Genomic DNA, 8,697 nt, shown 5'->3' on the forward strand with positions numbered 1-8,697 from the left:
TCACGCAGGCAGCCCCTTCCTCCCTCAGGTACTCCACTACCACAGCCACAAGCCCACCGTGTCCCCACCCAACCACCCACCGTGTCCCCACGCAAACGCCCACCACGTCCCCATGCAAACACCCGCCGTGTCCCTTTGTATGATTTTTTTTAAAATTTCTCCTTCCCCCATCTCCCCACCCAAACCCCCAGCGACCTGGCGGTCACCCGTTCCCAAGGTCTCCTGGCCTTCCTGCAGGAAGGGAGGACACATCTGCTAAAACCATCGCAGGCATCTGTGCGCATCAGACCGCTCCTACAAAAGCAGATGAAGGCGGTTGCTTCTCTTGCTCCAGCCTGGCAGCCTGGGACCCAGCCCTCCGGCTTGTGGGACTGGGGTGGACCCCAACCTGCTGGCCCCAAGGGCGTGGATCCCCGTGCATGGCATGGATACCCGTGCACGGCCCTGAGACTCACCGACAGCCCTCGAAACCCGTGCAGAGGGATGAATCCCCACGCCTCCTGGCCCCTGAAGCAAAGCCGAGGCAGCGCTGATTGTGGGCCGTATATGGGCAAGGCAGACCCGGATCTGGGAGAGCATAAACTTAGTATTTATCTCCACAAAGTGACTCAAGGCATTTCTGCGCAGCATGCCACTTCCCAGACTGGTGTGTTTATACTGCACAGAATAAACATACCCCTTAGGCACTTAAACCGATCTGCCACATCCCGGGATGATGCTGTGACTGCTTGCCAAGTAAGAAAGCTCTGCCCTTTCCGCCATCCTCGGAGGACATTGATGTGCACTGACGATGTCCATGCAATTAGGCCTGGCAGAGGAGGTTTGGGAGCTTTGCTGGGCGTGAGGAAGCCTCTGGCGCTGTGAACAGCAGGGTGTGAGTGCTGCTGGCTTCTGTGTTCCTCTGAAACCGAAATGGCCCTTGCAGACTCCTGTGCTTCCCACCTCACATCCTCCGAAGCAGCTTGTGCTCCCAAGCGGGATTTTGCCCATAAACATGGACATATCAGACCAAATTTGCCATTAACGAGGGACTCCTGAGATGTTTACAATTAAGCAGTTATTCATGTATTTGCAACAGTGGACCCTTAGAATGGTAAATGCTTTTGCCAAATGTGTTTAAAGAAGCTACGTGACAACTCTTAATATTGCTTGCAGTTTACACCAGCAATCAGACCGATGTCTGACGATATGACCTGAAATATGGGCACTGAATAAAAGATAGATTTTGAAACTGTCCTATAAAACACATACAGGTTCTTCATATGGCTGTTTCCTAAGATCCTTTTTGGTATACTATTGCAAGTGGGACATCAATGCTTGTCTTATAGTATTAATAGTATTTAGTAATAATAATAGGATTAGGATAGGAAACATAAGACAATGTTTTCTTGTAGGCTTCCATTAAAAAGCCTACAATGAAATATAAACTCTCCCCTTAAAATCCGAAAAACATCCTCAGTATCTTATGCTATTCAATATAGGTCAAATTTTGAGCCTAAACTATTTGGCAGAATCGTCTCATATCACAGCTGTGAAAAAATAATTTGGGATAAAAAGGAATTAAAATCCTTCCTGCTAGCAAGCTCATCAAATAAGCCAAGGGATAAATGGGCATGGAAACCTAGCTAGGCTTGCTACAAACAATTCTCTAGAACTCAAGATTGGATTTTAAAAAATAAATGTTTTTTTTTCATTCTTTCCTTGTAAAAACAGCTGTAGGATGTAAATCGTCCCACTGAGTCAGCGCAGGATGAAGCAGAAAGAAGCCAGCCTCCGTAGCTTAGTGGGTTGCTAACTTCAAAGCGGAATTTAGCGGTTTGAATGTTGCTGCTGTTAATACTGGGGAGCTTTCATCTACGTCTGACAAGCGAACTAGCTCATAGTGTATGAGTACAGTGGGCATGTTGCTGTGTTTCAAGGAATCTGCCGCTAAAACAGATGGGTGGCACATCAGCGTCATTTCCACAAATGGCAGCGACTGGCTACAACCCTGAGCAACCTTTTCTCCCTGTTTCCTGCAACGAGGGAACCTCCGCAGTGGCGGGACGGAGGGAGCCAGAGCTCTGTTTTGACTGGAGATGCTCCTAATTCATACACGGGGATGCTGTTTTGGAGAAAGGCTGGACTCATCACGGTGCTGCTGCACAGCAGCTTCAAGTTCTGGGCTGAAGCACGCTTCAATCTTAACCGCTGCAAAAGCCCTGCACAAACGGGAAGGCAGGTAGTTTTACATTTACAACACTGTTATTGCACAAATGTAAAGCATTACTCTGAATCTCCAATACTCAACTCATGCTCATTTTGCTCCTGGAGCTCCTGCTGTACTTGAAAGGAAGCCCTCGGCTGTGTGGATACATGTCTGAGCAGTCAGGGGTTGCTGGAATAAGGAGCTGGTCTGGAGTGGGCCAAGCCTGCAAGTCCTTATTCCAATATTATGTGGGGAATAGAGCCACCAAAGTCACCGAGATTTTTCTACATGCAAGAACTGCAGGCTTTGGTCTAAGCATCTGATAAGAGACAGCATTTTAAAGTACATATGTGGGCTGGGTGTTATATTTTTTGCACAATCACGGCCCAAAATCAAGTAAAGATAAACAGGTCATGTATATATTTAGGCTGGGAACCAGAAGAACAGCCTTCCAGTTGGAGGAACTGCTAGTATTAAGATAAGGCACCAGAAATTTCTGTACGCCATTTTTCCAGCCTAAGCAGGGTGTGGCTGGGGATGCAAGAGGCCTCACGGAGGACCAGGGAGGTCTCTGGAAACCTGGGAGGATGGTGTTATGAAACCTTCCTATCTGCGTTCACATGCTGGACCACTCCTGCTCTCTGCTGGCACATCCATCTCCATCGCTCTCCTCCTGCATCCCAAACCCACAAGCCGGGTTTGACTCAGGCTCTTGGCCCCACCAGTACATTAGCCGTGCGACCTGCAATGGTTTTAATCTGCCTCCAGTCAGTTCCAGTTGGGAGTCCTGGTTTCTCTTGGCCGCTGCTGGAGCGGAATGGCCGTGTCCCCGGATTCCCGGGTGCTCACCCGTGGCGGGTGATGCAATCCTCTGCTCTCAGCTGCAGATTTCCAGTTACAGCAAAATAACATGCTGAGCCCCAGGAGGCAAACATTGCCAGCAGACCTCTGTGCTGATAACTGTGTGCCTTGGAAAATGACTCAGGCTCTCCTGCGTGACATGAAGTATTTAAAAAACCTGGAGCTGATTGATTTGATCATATAGCTCTGCACTCAGGAGAGCCGTGTGCTCGAGTCCTGAAAAATGTATGTGGTGTTTATGTGAGGATTTGTGAATGAATGAATCAAACCCTCTGCCCTGAACCACGTGGCGCTGCACTACATGCTGTTATTAATAGATCAATAATTTTCATGGGAGAATCTTACAAAATGTGTTTTCTGGAGAGGTCCCACTGGAGATCAGCACATCTAGCAGCAAGTTTGGTAAGAGCAGTGTGTGCAGCACAGCCCTGCTGGAGCTGGGGAACTCTTGAAAGGTTGATGACAATGTTCAAGGCAGAGCAGAAAGCTGTGATGCCCGAGGGATGCAGGAGGAACATGCACTTTGGCTCAAAAATTCCTACAACAAACTTTGCTCGAGATAAAGGAGCAAAGGAACTCCCCGAATCTCTCCCTTCCAAGAACCAGCACTGCATGCTGGACTTGCTAAACCTATTCACAACTTCACAGCCTCCTTTCAAAAGTGTAAAGCCTTGCCCTTGTGCTCTGTTCTGAAGACCCGAGTGGTCCCTGTCCCCTCCGAGCTCCCGGCCGCGCACTGCAGAGCTGCACGCAAGGCTGCCTGGGTGCGTGCTGCCTTTTTCACACATGCAGGGTGGGACTGGGAAAGACCTACACAAAATGCCCAGCCCACTTAAATCCCCAAAACAGGACTTAAGCAAGAATTCAGTAATGCCTGGAATGAGTTTTCCTGTGGTGAACTGAGGAGTGAAGCTGTGTTTCCAAAGCCAGCGCTATAAATGGGCATTACTTACTGATCAAATCTCAGTTAAAAGCATTTCACTACAGAGAAGGTGGTGCTCAGTCTCATGAAAAGCGCATGAATTAAATCACCTTCAAAATATCTATTGCCATAGATGCCACACAGAAGATTGTAAGGGGGAAGAATCTGATGTGCATTTCTCTATTTTTGGTGCTTTTGGTTCCCGCATTGCAGCCAGCCGCGTCCCCAGCACAGTTCCCTTTTGCTTTGAGCTTGTTGGACTTCCTACTTTCCTGCACAGCACCGTCTCCGTTACACACGCAACAGAGGAACCTTTGTGTGGTGGCAATTTTTTTTTCCAAGATGGAGAGTTATACTCACAGCTAGACTTGCACAAAATTATTTCTTACAAAATTTCACAAACCAAGTCTAGAGAGTAGCCGAAAATGTCAGTTTACTGCTGAGTTTCATGGGAGGTTGATGCACAGGGAGGACCAGGGGGGGTCTGCAAGCTGAGAGCAGCAATATGTGCTGTGAGAATGATTCAGCATGTACAGATGCTTAAGGATCAGGAAGCAAAAGAGTTACGAATGGTCTGTTATTGGAATTGTTTTGCATGATAGGCAATAAGGGAACCAGTCATTGCTATTTTGGATGGACTGAAAGTGAACAGAAATGCTTACACCGTTGCTCTTTCCAATTTGTGTGCAATTTCAAATCCAGCCCCTGACCTGAGCAAAGCCAAGCTGTGCTCTGAACCCGTTCCTCTGGGAAACCAGTTCACCGGTCCAGATGTCCTACCTACATCACGTCACTGATGACATCAGAGCTATGATTTGTCTGAACAAAACAACGTGAGCTGCCAGTCTCCCAGAAGGACTAATCTGCTCATGAGAGTGCTTCTCTGCTGCTTTATTGCTCTGTGGGTCGTAACTCATGCACTCTAAGGGTAATTTCAGTGGTTTTTTGGAGATCGTTGTGTAAAATGTCCTTCTCGTGCTGAACGGAAATGTGGCAACAAAAATGGTTTAACTCTGCAGAAAGCATAGCTTGCTGTGTCTGGTACACAGATGCCCCTTGGAGTCATTAGCCAAACTCCAGTTAAGTTATTAAACGGCTGCTGTGCTCTCAGGGAAGGCAAGATCAACCCGTTGGGCTGAACGCTGCCCAGTGTGTTCCTGCAAACACATGACCTCGAGCAGAACTAAACCTGCATACGGAAAACCTCTGCAAAGCAGAGTCTTGCAGGTCTCAGATTTCTTCCTTACAGCAGAATAGTTCAAGTCTGAGGCTGTCTGCATATCACCAAATCAATACACACATTTATCGGTCAAGAACGACTTGAACAAAAGACTGACAAGCATAATTACAAGAATTAATGGACTTCAGCAATTATCCATGTTTCTGCAACATGGTAGGGTGGTAAGAGCAAGCCAGGGGCTGGGTAGGAGCAGTGTTTCCAGGGCTGGATCAAGTGTAGCGTATAAAGTTCATTTCACTTCAGCAATTTGCTCGGAGGAGCACTTTGCTCAGAGCTGATGAAACTATTTTTTGTTTTTATAGTTATGGGATTGCCCTAACTATGAAATATATGTTCCTGCCAGCTCCTCAAACACATCTTGCATGGAGATACGGGGCATCAGCTGAAAATGCCTGCTGGAAAAAGGCAAGAAGCAACATAAAAGAAAATAAATTCCAATAAATGAAGGCGAATTCTGTGGTAGTCTTGTGTAATGGGAGGAAAAAAAAAAATCTCTGTGGAAAAAAAAGAAATTGAGGAGTTCATTATTTTTAGCAGGACTTCTGCACATTTTGCTTATCAAGGGATCGTCATAGGGAGGGGATTATTTTATAGTCGCATAAAAGTTCCCTCCCTCCTTCAGTTCTCTTGATCCCAGGCTGCCTCCCTGCAGTCTGAGGGGCCTCTTTACGGGATTACATTTCAACTTCTTTTTTTTTTTTTTTTCTGGATGGGGTATTTTTAAAAGACGGATTTATCCAGTTCACCACGCGTGTTCAGTGCTGCTCTGGGTATTGCTGCCCCCTGCAAGTCAGTCCGAGCAAGGGACAGACGCAGTGCTGGCTGCCTGGGATGGAAAGGGGAAGGTGTCACTGGTGGCCCTGATCCGCTTTCCACGGCCGCGATCTGACGAACGCTTTGAGCTGGGATGAATCAGCCCTGCAACCCTGCCACCCCCCAGCTGCCCGTCCCCTCCTTGTGCCAGCTCCTGTGCGCTGTGGCCGCATCACAGCACTGAGATGCAAAATGAGAGATGGACGTTGCCTGGACTGAGCTGGTCCCCAGGAGAAGGTGCTGTGTAAGTTGGGGTCTGCCTATCGAGTGGTTGTGCCATGAGAGCCCTGGGCTCCCTCCTGCGCTGCCCACCCGCCTCCCTCTGCTTCACCTGGACATGGGGCATCACCAGTGCAGCTGGTGCTGGGGATGGAGGTGCCACTTTCTCTGTTAGACTTATTACCACCTTATAACCTGGACGTTTCAAGAATTTCTGAGCGCAGACCTCCAGGACATTGATTCCTAGAAGATCCACTGCCAGTGGATAACTCACAGGCTGGGACTTTTCTCCTCGGCACAGAGCACAACTAAAGGTTTGAGCCCAAAGGAGCTTCTCTGGCCAAGCACAGCCTCTACAGCATGTTTTTTTCAGGGGGGAAGCAGTTGCCACAGCAGTGCAAGTGAGATACAAATTCCTGCTGCAACTCCAACCTGCCAACCCTCGCTCTGTTTTTCGGGGTCTGGCCTGGTGTTAAGCAGACGCTGCTGAGAGATGTAATTGAATCTGAGGAGGAAAAAACCCATCAGCAAGGGACATGACCTCTGGCAAAGGGATACAGTCCACCTGGGACATGGTGAAGGCAGGAGCGTGTTAACCCACACGCTCTGCACAAGATACAACACCCTGTCCTGCCCCGCTGCTCTGCCGAGGGTTATTTGGAGGCTGTGCTTCCACAGCCAGCCCGCTGCTAATGAAGGTACCCCCTGGCATCCAACGAGCTCTGCAAAACTGCGGAGATGGGAGGAAGATGAGAGCCGTCTAAAATATTTTCCAGCTTGGGAAGTTTAGCTGCTGTGAAATATTCCGGCAGCAACCGCCCCCGCGGGACCCCCCCCCCCCGCCTTCCCTGGACACCCCCGCACCCTCCCTGCTCTTTCCCCGGCCACCCGGATTCACCTTTCCCTGGCTCCAGAGCCATCAGCCGCCCAGCCCGGGGCAGACCCTGGTGTTCCCCCCCCCCCCGGGGGGCTGAACCGCATCCCCCACAGCCCCACCCCCCCTTCCCCGGGAACGGCCCCGGCCCCGGCCCGGTGCTGCCCAGCAGGCGGCACTGCCCGCCCGCGGCACCGGCCGGACCCACCACCCGCAACCGCTCCCGCGTGGCTGAGCCCATCTCCCTCGGAAAAAAACATCCTCCTCCCCGGCTGGGTGCGGGGCTGACATCCCCCGGGCCCTGCTGCTGCCCCGGGCAAGGCTGAGCCCGGCTCCCCTCCCCTGCTCCCTTGCAGCTGGGGCTTTTTGGGGTGGGTTTTTTTTTTTTTGCTGCCTGCTTGCTCTGGGGAGGAGGGAACGCGCGGTGAGGTGTGCAGGAAGGATGCTCTTGACAGGCTGGGCGCTTGGCTTGCTGCACTTTGCCCTTCGTTCTTGTGAATGGGCAAACAAAACCACGTTTAAATAGAAATGACTGCAGGTAAAGGAAATGGTGGTGCACCAGACAGGGCAGGTACCGTCTCTGGCACTGCTTCTCTGGTCTCCCTCCGTTTCGGCCCTGTTCTCTGCACGTGCGCTAGGAACAACCCAGCCTGGCTCCTGGTGCAATGTCATGGCTACAGGGATGCTCACTGCAGCCCTTCTCATCCCATCCCTGGCTAGAGCGCCCTGTCACTTGATGCTGAAGGAAAACTTGCCCGTGCTTAACGCATCAGAAAAAATTGTTTAAGAACAGTTTATCCATGTGAAAACAAGCTCCTAGCGATCCTGCCAAGGTCAGTGAGAACTGCTGAGCTGGTGCTCTGCTGTGAGCCACAGCTGGATCTCACACACCAGCCTTTTCCAGGCATACAGGACACCTTGGCGAGGGGGAGCACGCAAGCCCTCCCTTCCCATGCTCTTCTCCCTGCCCTCTCCAGGGACATGTCCCACCTGCCCGCCCACGTGCCTGCTCCTCACTTAACTAGAAAAGAAAACCATGGGCTTTCTCCAGGTCAAACAAGATCCACACATGTATGGAACCTGGGTAGGGATTTAATCAATGCAGGTTTGTGCATGGGGCCCTGCGGTGTTCAGCTCGCTCACCACCCTTCGGCCAGCCACTGGGACATCATACATGGGGAGCGGGGTCTGGGTAGTCCATTCTCCTTGCATGAAATCCTAGGGAAGAACATGGTCCTGACCCAGCGTGAGTGCTGCAGAGAGGGCATCTCCTCTTCCTAGCACCAGTCTGAGGGTCTGCTCCGGCGCAGGGCTGGGGGTCACTGAATGCGCTGCTCCACCAGCAGTGACCTGGCTGCTCCAGGCATCACCTGCACAGCTCTTCCTTGCCTAGCCTCTCCCGCGGCACCGAGTGAGGATTTTCAGGGTGCTCTGCTCATTAACGAGTCCTTATGAATTCCCCACTGCCTGGCCCAGCACGGCAGGAGGAGTCGCTCTCCCAGCGTGGGTGGGTTGCTGACGTCTCCGAGCCCTCTCCTTTGGTCTGCAGTGTCTGTGTCGCTTCTCATCCTGCCCTGCTG

The sequence above is a fragment of the Gymnogyps californianus genome, chromosome 17 (genome assembly GCF_018139145.2).
Source record: "Gymnogyps californianus isolate 813 chromosome 17, ASM1813914v2, whole genome shotgun sequence".
Taxonomy (NCBI): Eukaryota; Metazoa; Chordata; class Aves; order Accipitriformes; family Cathartidae; genus Gymnogyps; species Gymnogyps californianus.